This window comes from Nycticebus coucang, chromosome 18 (genome assembly GCF_027406575.1).
Source record: "Nycticebus coucang isolate mNycCou1 chromosome 18, mNycCou1.pri, whole genome shotgun sequence".
NCBI lineage: Eukaryota > Metazoa > Chordata > Mammalia > Primates > Lorisidae > Nycticebus > Nycticebus coucang.
Genome location: NC_069797.1, coordinates 43,552,533 through 43,562,097, shown reverse-complemented (window position 1 = coordinate 43,562,097; position 9,565 = coordinate 43,552,533). Strand labels below are relative to the sequence as shown.

At 43.1% G+C, this 9,565-nt stretch overlaps 1 non-coding gene across 1 annotated transcript; it reads left to right on the top strand.

Annotated features, from left to right (window-relative positions):
* The first annotated feature begins 3,769 nt into the window (after nt 1–3,769).
* Nucleotides 3,770–3,876, top strand: LOC128571355 (U6 spliceosomal RNA). Its single transcript, XR_008375785.1, has one exon. It is a non-coding gene; the product is annotated as a U6 spliceosomal RNA (small nuclear RNA).
* The last annotated feature ends 5,689 nt before the right edge of the window (nt 3,877–9,565 follow it).

The window sequence follows — 9,565 nt, the reverse complement described above, 5'->3', positions numbered from 1 at the left end:
GTTGTCATTGTTGTTTAGCTGACCCGGGCCAGGTTCAAACCTGCAAGCCTGGGTGTATATGGCTGGTGGCCTACCCACTGAGCTATGAGCGCCACCTGAACTCTTTTTTTTTTTTTTTTGAGACAGAGCCTCAAGCTGCTGCCCTGGGTAGAGTGCCGTGGCATCACAGCTTACAGCAACCTTCAACTCATGGGCTCAAGTGATTCTCCTGCCTCTGCCTCCCGAGTAGCTGGGACTACAGGCACCCGCCACAAAGCCCAGCTATTTTTTTTTTTTGGTTGCAGCCGTCATTGTTGTTTGGTGGGCTGGGCTGGATTCAAACCCCCCATCTCAGATGTATGTGGCTGGCGCCTTAGCTGCTTGAGCCACAGGCACTGAGCCTGAATTTTTTTTTTTTTTAAAGACAGAGTCTCATTCTGTCTCTGGCATCAGCTAGAGCAGCAACCTAGCTCACAGGAACCTCAAACTTCTGGGTTCAAGAATCCTGTCCCAGCCTCCCAAGTAGCTGGGATTATGGGGCCTGCCACAATGCCTGGCCAGTTTTTCTATTTTTATTTTTTTTTTAATTTTTATTTATTATTATTATTTTTTTTTTTTTTTTTGAGAAAGAGTTTTACTATGTTGTCCTCAGTAGAGTGCCGTTGTGTTGCAGTGCACAGTAACCTCAAACTCTTGGCCTTAAGTGATTCTCTTGCCTCAGCCTCCCAAGTAGCTGGGACTACAGGTGCCTGCCACAACACCAGGCTGTTTTTGTTGTTGTTGTTGTTGTAGTTATCATTGTTGTTCAGCAGGCCCAGGCTTGAACCTGCCAGCCCTGTGCATGTGGCTGGTGCCCTAACCACTGACCTACGGGTGCCGAGTCAGTTTTTCTATTTTTAGTAGAAAGGAGGTCTTAGGCTAGTCTCAAACCCCTGAGCTCAAGGGATGCCCCCACCTTGGCCTCCCAAAGTTCTAGGATAGTGGGTGTGAGCCACTGTGCCCAGGCTTTATGTGGCAATTTAAAAGGATACCTCAAAAATTAATAGTTTTATATGTGAGGGACCCAAATTTATTTTGCAAACATATTTTGATTCCTGTCTTTTTTTTTTTTTTTTTTTTTGTAGAGACAGAGTCTCACTTTATGGCCCTCTGTAGAGTGCCGTAGCCTCACACAGCTCACAGCAACCTCCAACTCCTGGGCTTAAGCGATTCTCTTGCCTCAGCCTCCCAAGTAGCTGGGACTACAGGCTATTTTTACCACAATAGCCACAACGCCCGGCTATTTTTTGGTTGCAGTTTGGCCGGGGCCAGGTTTGAACCCACCACCCTCGTTATATGGGGCCTGTGCCTTACCCACTGAGCCACAGGCGCTGCCAGATTCCTGTCTTTGTGGCAACAACTGCAAGGTACTGTACTATTATTTAGATATGTGGAGGTTCATTAAATCTGAATTCTCATATCTTGCAGAATTACTGGGAACTACATGTGCTATATTGGTGCCAGATATGTCATTTATAGATCACTCTTTCATAAGGCAGTAAACTACTTCATATGCCCAAATCATTTTCTTTCTGGAAAAGATGCATTGTGTCAGCATGGTTACCATGTGTGGTAATTGATAATGTCTGTGCCACATGGCTTACTTCTACCCTTGTCCGACACAGCTATTCTACCACCTATGATTACCATATGTTACAGCACTCTGGGTTAATGGAATCATTTCCATCTTCCCTTTTAGTCACAAATGTCATTGTGGCTCCATTCCATCAGCTACCCTAAGAATAAAGTATTAGTGCTATCTAAGCATAGAAGACACCTTTGTGAAGAGTTTTCATAGTTGACTATTTCATTTTCATTTTCTTTTTAAAAAATTTATATATTTTTTAATTTTCATTTTCAAAAGCAACTAGGTTTCTTTCTTTTCTCTCTCTTTTTTTTTTGGAGCCTATTTCAACTGCTGTAAAGCAGGTAGGGTTTTTTGATGAATGTTCCAGAGTGAGAAACAGGCATCTGCTGACTAGAATTGGACATGATCAATATAATTCTTGCATGTATTTATTCTAAGTAAATATATAAAGGTAATTAAAAATTAGATGATAATAAAGGTACATTTTTACCACAAAGCAACTTTCTTGATTTTTGTAAACTGAAAACTGGTAGCAAAATGTTGAAATGGATTATTTTTTTTTTGTAGAGACAAGAGTTTCACTTTATTACCCTCGGTAGAGTGCTATGGCGTCAACAGCTCACAGCAACTTCCAACTCCTGGGCTTAGGCGATTCTCCTGCCTCAGCCTCCCGAGTAGCTGGGACTGCAGGTGCCTACCACAACGCCCGGCTTTTTTTTGTTGTTGTTGCAGTTTGGCCGGGGCTGGGTTTGAACCCTGCACCCTTGGTATATGGGGCCGGCGCCCTTCTCACTGAGCCACAGGCACCGCCCTGAAATGGATTTTTTTTTTTTTTTTGTAGAGACAGAGTCTCACTGTACCGCCCTCGAGTAGAGTGCCGTGGCGTCACACGGCTCACAGCAACCTCTAACTCTTGGGCTTACGCGATTCTCTTGCCTCAGCCTCCGGAGCAGCTGGGACTACAGGCGCCCGCCACAACGCCCGGCTATTTTTTTGTTGCAGTTTGGCCGGGGCTGGGTTTGAACCCTCCACCCTCGGCATATGGGGCTGGCGCCCTACTCACTGAGCCACAGGCGCCGCCTGAAATGGATTTTTTAATAGTCAATTAACATTAAAATAATTATTCATTATAGAAGGAACATACCACACGTTAGTCACTTATTGTGCCATCATCAAATTACCTTTTTGCCCCTGCCCTCCTCGTCTTTCGTAAGCAGGTCATAAGTTAAAAAATAATTTTGCTCCCACAAAGAACCATGCTGATAAGAAGAAGGATTGTTATTTTTTTTTGTAGAGACAGAGTCTCACTTTATGGCCCTCGGTAGAGTGCCGTGGCCTCACACAGCTCACAGCTACCTCCAACTCCTGGGCTTAAGCGATTCTCTTGCCTCAGCCTCCCGAGTAGCTGGGACCACAGGCGCCCGCCAAAACACCCAGTTGTTTTTTGGTTGCAGTTCAGCCAAGGCCGGGTTTGAACCCGCCACCCTCGGTATATGGAGCCGGCGCCTTACCGACTGAGCCACAGGAGCCACCAGGATTGTTATTGTTAATGGTTAAAACATTAAGAAAAAAGGCTGCTGGTGGCGCCTGTGGCTCAGTGAGTAGGGCGCCGGCCCCATATGCCGAGGGTGGCGGGTTGAAACCCAGCCCCGGCCAAACTGCAACAAAAAAATAGCCGGGCGTTGTGACAAGCGCCTGTAGTCCCGGCTGCTCGAGAGGCTGAGGCAAGAGAATCACGTAAGCCCAAGAGTTAGAGGTTGCTGTGAGCCGTGTGACGCCACGGCACTCTACCCGAGGGCGATACAGTGAGACTCTGTCTCTACAAAAAAAAAAAAAAAAAAGAAAGAAAAAAGGCTGGGTATGGTGGATCACTGCTGTAATCCTAACACTCTGGGGAGACCAAGGCAGGTGAGTTGCCTGAGCTCAGGAGTTGGAGACCAGCCTGAGCAAGAGTGAGACCCCTGTCTTTTCTAAAAATAGAAAAAATAGCTGGGTGCTGCTGTGGTGGGGGCCGGTAGACCCAGCTACTTGGAAGGCTGAAGCAGGAAGATCGCCTGAGCCCAAGAGATTGAGGTTGCTGTGAGCTATGATGATGACATGGCACTCTACTCAGGGTGACAGAGTAAGAGTGTCTTTTAAAAAGAGAGAGGGAGAAAAGATTAGGTGCTTGCTTCAGGAGCACATATACTAAAATGGGAATGATACAGAAAAGATTAGCATGGCCCCTGTGCAAGGATGACATGCAAATTTGTCAAGTGTTCCATATGTAAAAAAGAAAGAAAGAAAGAAAAAAAGAAAACCAATTAGAACCTGTTTTGGGAACTTGCTTCTTTGCTTTTTAAAACTGGTGAAATACAGTGCAAGTAGTCCTGTCATTACCTGACATGAAAATTTACAGCTTTGGACTTGTTGCAATATGACCACATTTGTCAGCAATAGAAAATAAATAGAAAATTATTATAGCAGTGTTATTTTTGGCAGCAAATAGGGATGATTTTTAAATTATATTATTGATATGAAATGTAGAAGTTTCTATCTGAAAACATTTCTGTGTTCTCTGTGTTTTCAGTTGGCAAGTATTCTTTTTCTCCTACTAGTCAATTTGATGACATAATGAAATTAATTTTTTTTTTTTTTTTTTGTAGAGACAGAGTCTCACTTTATGGCCCTTGGTAGAGTGCCGTGGCCTCACACAGCTCACAGCAACCTCTAACTCTTGGGCTTACGTGATTCTCCTGCCTCAGCCTCCTGAGCAGCTGGGACTACAGGCGCTCGCCACAACGCCTGGCTATTTTTTGGTTGCAGTTTGGCTGGGGCGGGTTTGAACCCGCCACCCTCGGTATATGGGGCCGGCGCCCTACCGACTGAGCCACAGGCGCCGCCCTATGAAATTAATTTTTAAAAACAATTTACATGGGGCAGCGCCTGGTAGCTCATGCTGGTAATCCTAGCACTCTGGCAGACTGAGGCTGGTAGATTGCTTGAACTCAGCAATTCAAGACCAGCCTGAGCAATTCAGTGAGACCCTGTCTCCACTAGTAACAGGAAAAACTAGCTGGGCATTGTGGCAAGTGCCTGTAGTCCTTGCTACTCAGGAGGCTGAGGCAAGAGGATTGCTCAAGCCCAAGAATTTGTGGTTGTTACGAACTATAACACCATGGCACTTTACCCAGGGCAAGGGACTAAGATTCTATATTTAAAAAAAAAAAAAATTAGGAGTTTTCTGGAAAAAATATATCTATTTTTTCTTAATGTGTAAACAGATAAAACTGGCATACTTTAGAATAGACAGAGTGTTCTAGGCTTTCATAGCCAAGCCAATAACAATGAGATTAACGAGAAATTATATTTTTCTTAGTTACAAGCACCAATGTTTCATATATCAAATATTATATTAACTTAAGGGTTAATAGACTATTTTATTTTTTTGTAGAGACAGAGTCACTTTACCGCCTTCAGTAGAGTGCCATGATGTCACAGGACTCACAGCAACCTCTAGCTCTTGGGCTTCCGCGATTCTCCTGCCTCAGCCTCCCGAGCAGCTGGGATTACAGGCGCTTGTCACAACGCCCGGCCATTTTTTGGTTGCAGTTCAGCCGGGTCTGGGTTTGAACCCGCCACCCTCGGTATATGGGGCCGGCGCCCTACTCACTGAGCCACAGGTACCACCCTAATAGACTATTTTTATTTTTAATTATTATTTTTTTTTTTTTTGAGACAGAGTCTTATGCTGTTGCCCTCGGTAGAATGCCCTGGCATCAGAACTCACAGCAACCTCAAACTCTTGGGCTTTAAGTGATTCTCTTGCCTCAGCCTCCCAAGTAGCTAGGACTACAGGCACCTACCACAACCCAGCTATTTTTAGAGAGGAGGTCTTGCTCTGGCTCTTTACGGTCTGGAACTTGTGAGCTCAGACAATCCACTCACCTCGGCCTCCCAGAGTGCTGGGATTACAGGCATGAGCCATTACACATGGCCATGGACTATTTTTTAGAAGTTTTAGATTTACAGAAAAGTTGAGTAGAAAGCAAAGAATTCCAATATATGTCTTCTCCCACCACAGTATTCACCAAGTTTCTCCCATTATTAACCTCTTAGATTAGTGTGGTACAAGGGTTATAATTGATGAGCCTTGATACAAACTCTTAACTCTGTCAAATAAACTAGAGTGCTGTGGTGTAAAAGCCTAGCTCACAGCAACCTCAAATTCCTGGATTCAAGTGATCCTCCTGCTTCAGGCTACTTACTGAGTAGCTGGCACTACAGGCGCCTGCCACAACACCTGGCTACTTTTTTCTATTTTTAGTACAGACAGGCTCTCACTAAATTGCTCAGGCTGGTCTTGATCCTTTGAGCGCAAGTGATCCTCCTCCCTCCACCCCTCAGAGTGCTAGGATTACAGGAGTGACCCACCACACTTGGCTCCTGATGAACCAATATTAATACATGGTTATTAACAAAAGTCCACAGTTTACAGTAGGTTCACTCTTGCACATTCAATGGATTTTGACAAGTATATAATAGCATGTATCTACCATTACAGTATCCTACAGAATATTTTTCACTGCCCTAAAAAGCCTGTGTACTCTACCTAGTCATCCTTCCCTGTGAGCCATTGGCAACCTGTCCTTAACTTCTAATTCTAGGAAATAATTTACTGCTAACTTTGCTCCAAGTAAACTTAGTGTTCAGTAGCACCTTGGGAGACTTAAACTTGCTTTAACGTTGGTCTAATCCACTTATCGTTCTCTTAAATATACCTTCCATTTTTATAGTTCTTAAGGTATTATTTGTCATTGTACCAATTGGGATTTAGTTAAGAACACAGAATTAAATACAGAAAATTGATTACACAAATGATAGAAAAGCTAACAAGTCAAAATCTCCTTCTTTAATTCCTAAAAGATTAGGAAGACAGAAGCCTCTACCATCTCAAGGTTAAAGGGCAAATGGAGGAAGATGATGTTTCTGGAGCTCAGAGCCTGGTGTCATTGGCAAAAGTTGGAATCCCAGTGGACACCTTCACAGGAAGGAAAGCTACAAAGGGGATACAATAGGCCTCAGGACTGAGATAAGAGACAAGGTTTTTCTCCATCTTTCCCACCTTCCAATTTCTTGTTAGGGCCTCCTACTTGGCAAATCCTAGCTGAAAGTTGGCTGTCATAGGAGCTTAGTGAATACAGCCTGAAAGGGTCAGCACTTCTATACAGAGCAGAGCAAGGGAGAAGAAATGGACAAGAGAGAAAAAAGGACAAAGATTGACACAGTAATCAACTATTTTTAACTTCAAAAATCAACTTTATTCATACTTATTTTTTGCCTACTCCAATCTGAAGATAAAAATCAACTTTATTGATACATAATTTACATGTATATACTTATACAATATATTTATTTTAAGTGCACACTTTCCCTATGTTGCCTGGGCTGGCGTGCAATGGTTAGTCACAGGCACCATCATTATGCACTACAGCCTTGAACTCCTGAGCACAAACAGCCCTCCTACCTCAGCTGAGACTATAAGCACTCATCAACCTTGCCCAGCAATAGTTTTTGACAAATAAATACACCTATTTGTGGTTACCCCCAGTCAAGATATAGAACTTTTTTTTTTTTTTTTGAGACAGAATCTCACTCTGTTGCCCTGGGTAGAGTGCCATGGCATCATAGCTCAATAGCAACCTCAAACTCTTGGGCTCAGGTGATCCTCTTGCCTCAGCCTCCTGAGTAGCTGGGACTACAGGAGCCCTCCACTAAGTTCGGCTAGTTGTAGAGATGGGGTCTCAGTCTCGCTCTTGCTTAGGCAGCAATCCATCTGCCTCAGCCTCCCAGAATGCTAGGATTACAGGTGTGAGCCATTGTGTCTGGCCAACATATTGAACTTTTTAATCATTTCACAAAGTTCCCTCTTGTTTCTTTGCCATGAATCTCCCACCCCACTTCAGTCTCAGACAACCAAGAATTTACTTTCTCTCACTATAGGTTAATTTTGTCTACTTTAGAATTTATATAAATTTCATCATACAGTATGCACTCTTTTGTGTCTGGATTTTCTTTTTTATTTCTTTTGAGGTGGGATTATAAACTTCTGGGATTACAGGTGTGGACCACTATGCCTGGTCCAGCATATTTTTTTTTTTTTTTTTGCAGTTTTTGGCCAGGGCTGGGTTTGAACCCGCCACCCCTGGCATATGGGGCCGGCACCCTACTGCTTTGAGCCATAGGCGTCACCCCTGGTCCAGCATATTTGTGAGATTAATTTATGTTGTTGTGTTTAGCAGTATTTAATTTTTATTGCTAAGTAATATTCCATTGTATGAATACATCAATTTGTTTATCCATTCACCTGCTGATGGACATCCTGGTTGTTTCCAGGTTTGAGCTGTTATGAATAAAATTTCTCTATATATTCATGTGTAAGTCTTTTTTTGTTTAGGGGCATGTGTATTTGGTGGACATATATTATCTCTCATGAGGAAATATCTGGGAGAGAAATTGCTAGGTCATTTAAGAAACTGCCAAACTGCCGGGTTCTGTGGTTCACACCTGTAATCTTAGCACTCTGGGAGGCTGAGGCAGGTAGATTGCTTGAGCTCATGGGTTCAAAACCAGCCTGAGGCAGAGTGAGACCCTGTCTCTACTAAAATACAACAAATTGAGGCAAAAGGACTGCTTGAGCCCAAGAGTTGGAGGTTGCTGTGAGCTACAATGTGGCCAAGGCATTCTACCTAGGGTGACAGCTTGAGACTTTGTCTCAAAAAAAAAGAAAAAAAAAAAAAAGAAAGAAAAGAAAAGAAAAAAGAACTGCTAAACACAACAATTCATTTTTTTTCTTTTTCTTTATTTTTTAGGAAAGGGGGAAAAATAAGAAAAAATGAGACAGAAGAGCTGCCACATCCACTGGGGAGGGAGGAGGTCAACAATTCTGTCTGTGTGTGTGTTTTGTTTTTTTATTTTTTGAGACAGACTCTCACTTTGTCACCCTCAGTAGAGTGCCATGGTGTCATAGCTTACAGCAACCTCCACCTCCAACGTGATTCTCTTGCCTTAACCTCCTGAATAGCTGGGACTACAGGAGCCCGACACAACGCCTGAGTATTTTTAGAGAAGGGGCCTGACTTTGGTTCAGGCTGGTCTCAAACTCCTGAGCTCAAGTCATCTACCCACCTTGGCCTCCCAAGAGTGCTAGGATTACAAGTGTGAGCCACTGCATCTGTCCTTCAAAAATTCTTTTTAAATTTATAAATATCATTACTATTAATGTCATAAAGACACTGTGGGAGGAGAGAGAAAGGGTTGGGTAAATTCCCACGCAATGGGTACATTGCATGGGTTATTTGGCACAGTATCTGGGTGTGGGACACACCTACAAATCGGACTTTAACCTTACAAATGCAAACTATGGAATCTGTACCCCTACATTAATCTGAAAAAAAGAAAAAAGTGACATTGTGCATTTCCTCCAAAGAACTAAGGGTTAGCAGGAGAACAATTTTTTTTTTTTAAGAAACAGAGTCTCACTTCATTACCCTTGGTAGAATGCTGTGGTGTCATAGCTCACGGCAACCTCCAAGTCCTGGGTTTAGGCAATTCTCTTGCCTCAGCCTCCCAAGTACCTGGGACTACAGGCTCCCGCCACAATGCCTGGCTATTTTTTTGTTGCAGTTTGACTGGGGCTGGGTTTGAACCCACCACCCTCAATATATGAGGCCAGCACCCTACCCACTGAGCCACAGGCGCTGCCCAGAGGGAGAATAATTTTTATGAGAAAAAAATTTCAAAATATTTAAATATCTTTAATACACATTAAGTTTTTCATAGCTCAGTGTTTTTTTTAAATAGATAGTAAGAAAGAGGATTAAGGAAATGTAAGAGAGGAACTGAAAAGGAAGGCAAAGCGATGCAAAATAATTACTGAAAAGACTTCTTGACAATGGCAAAATCATCCTACACAGCTGC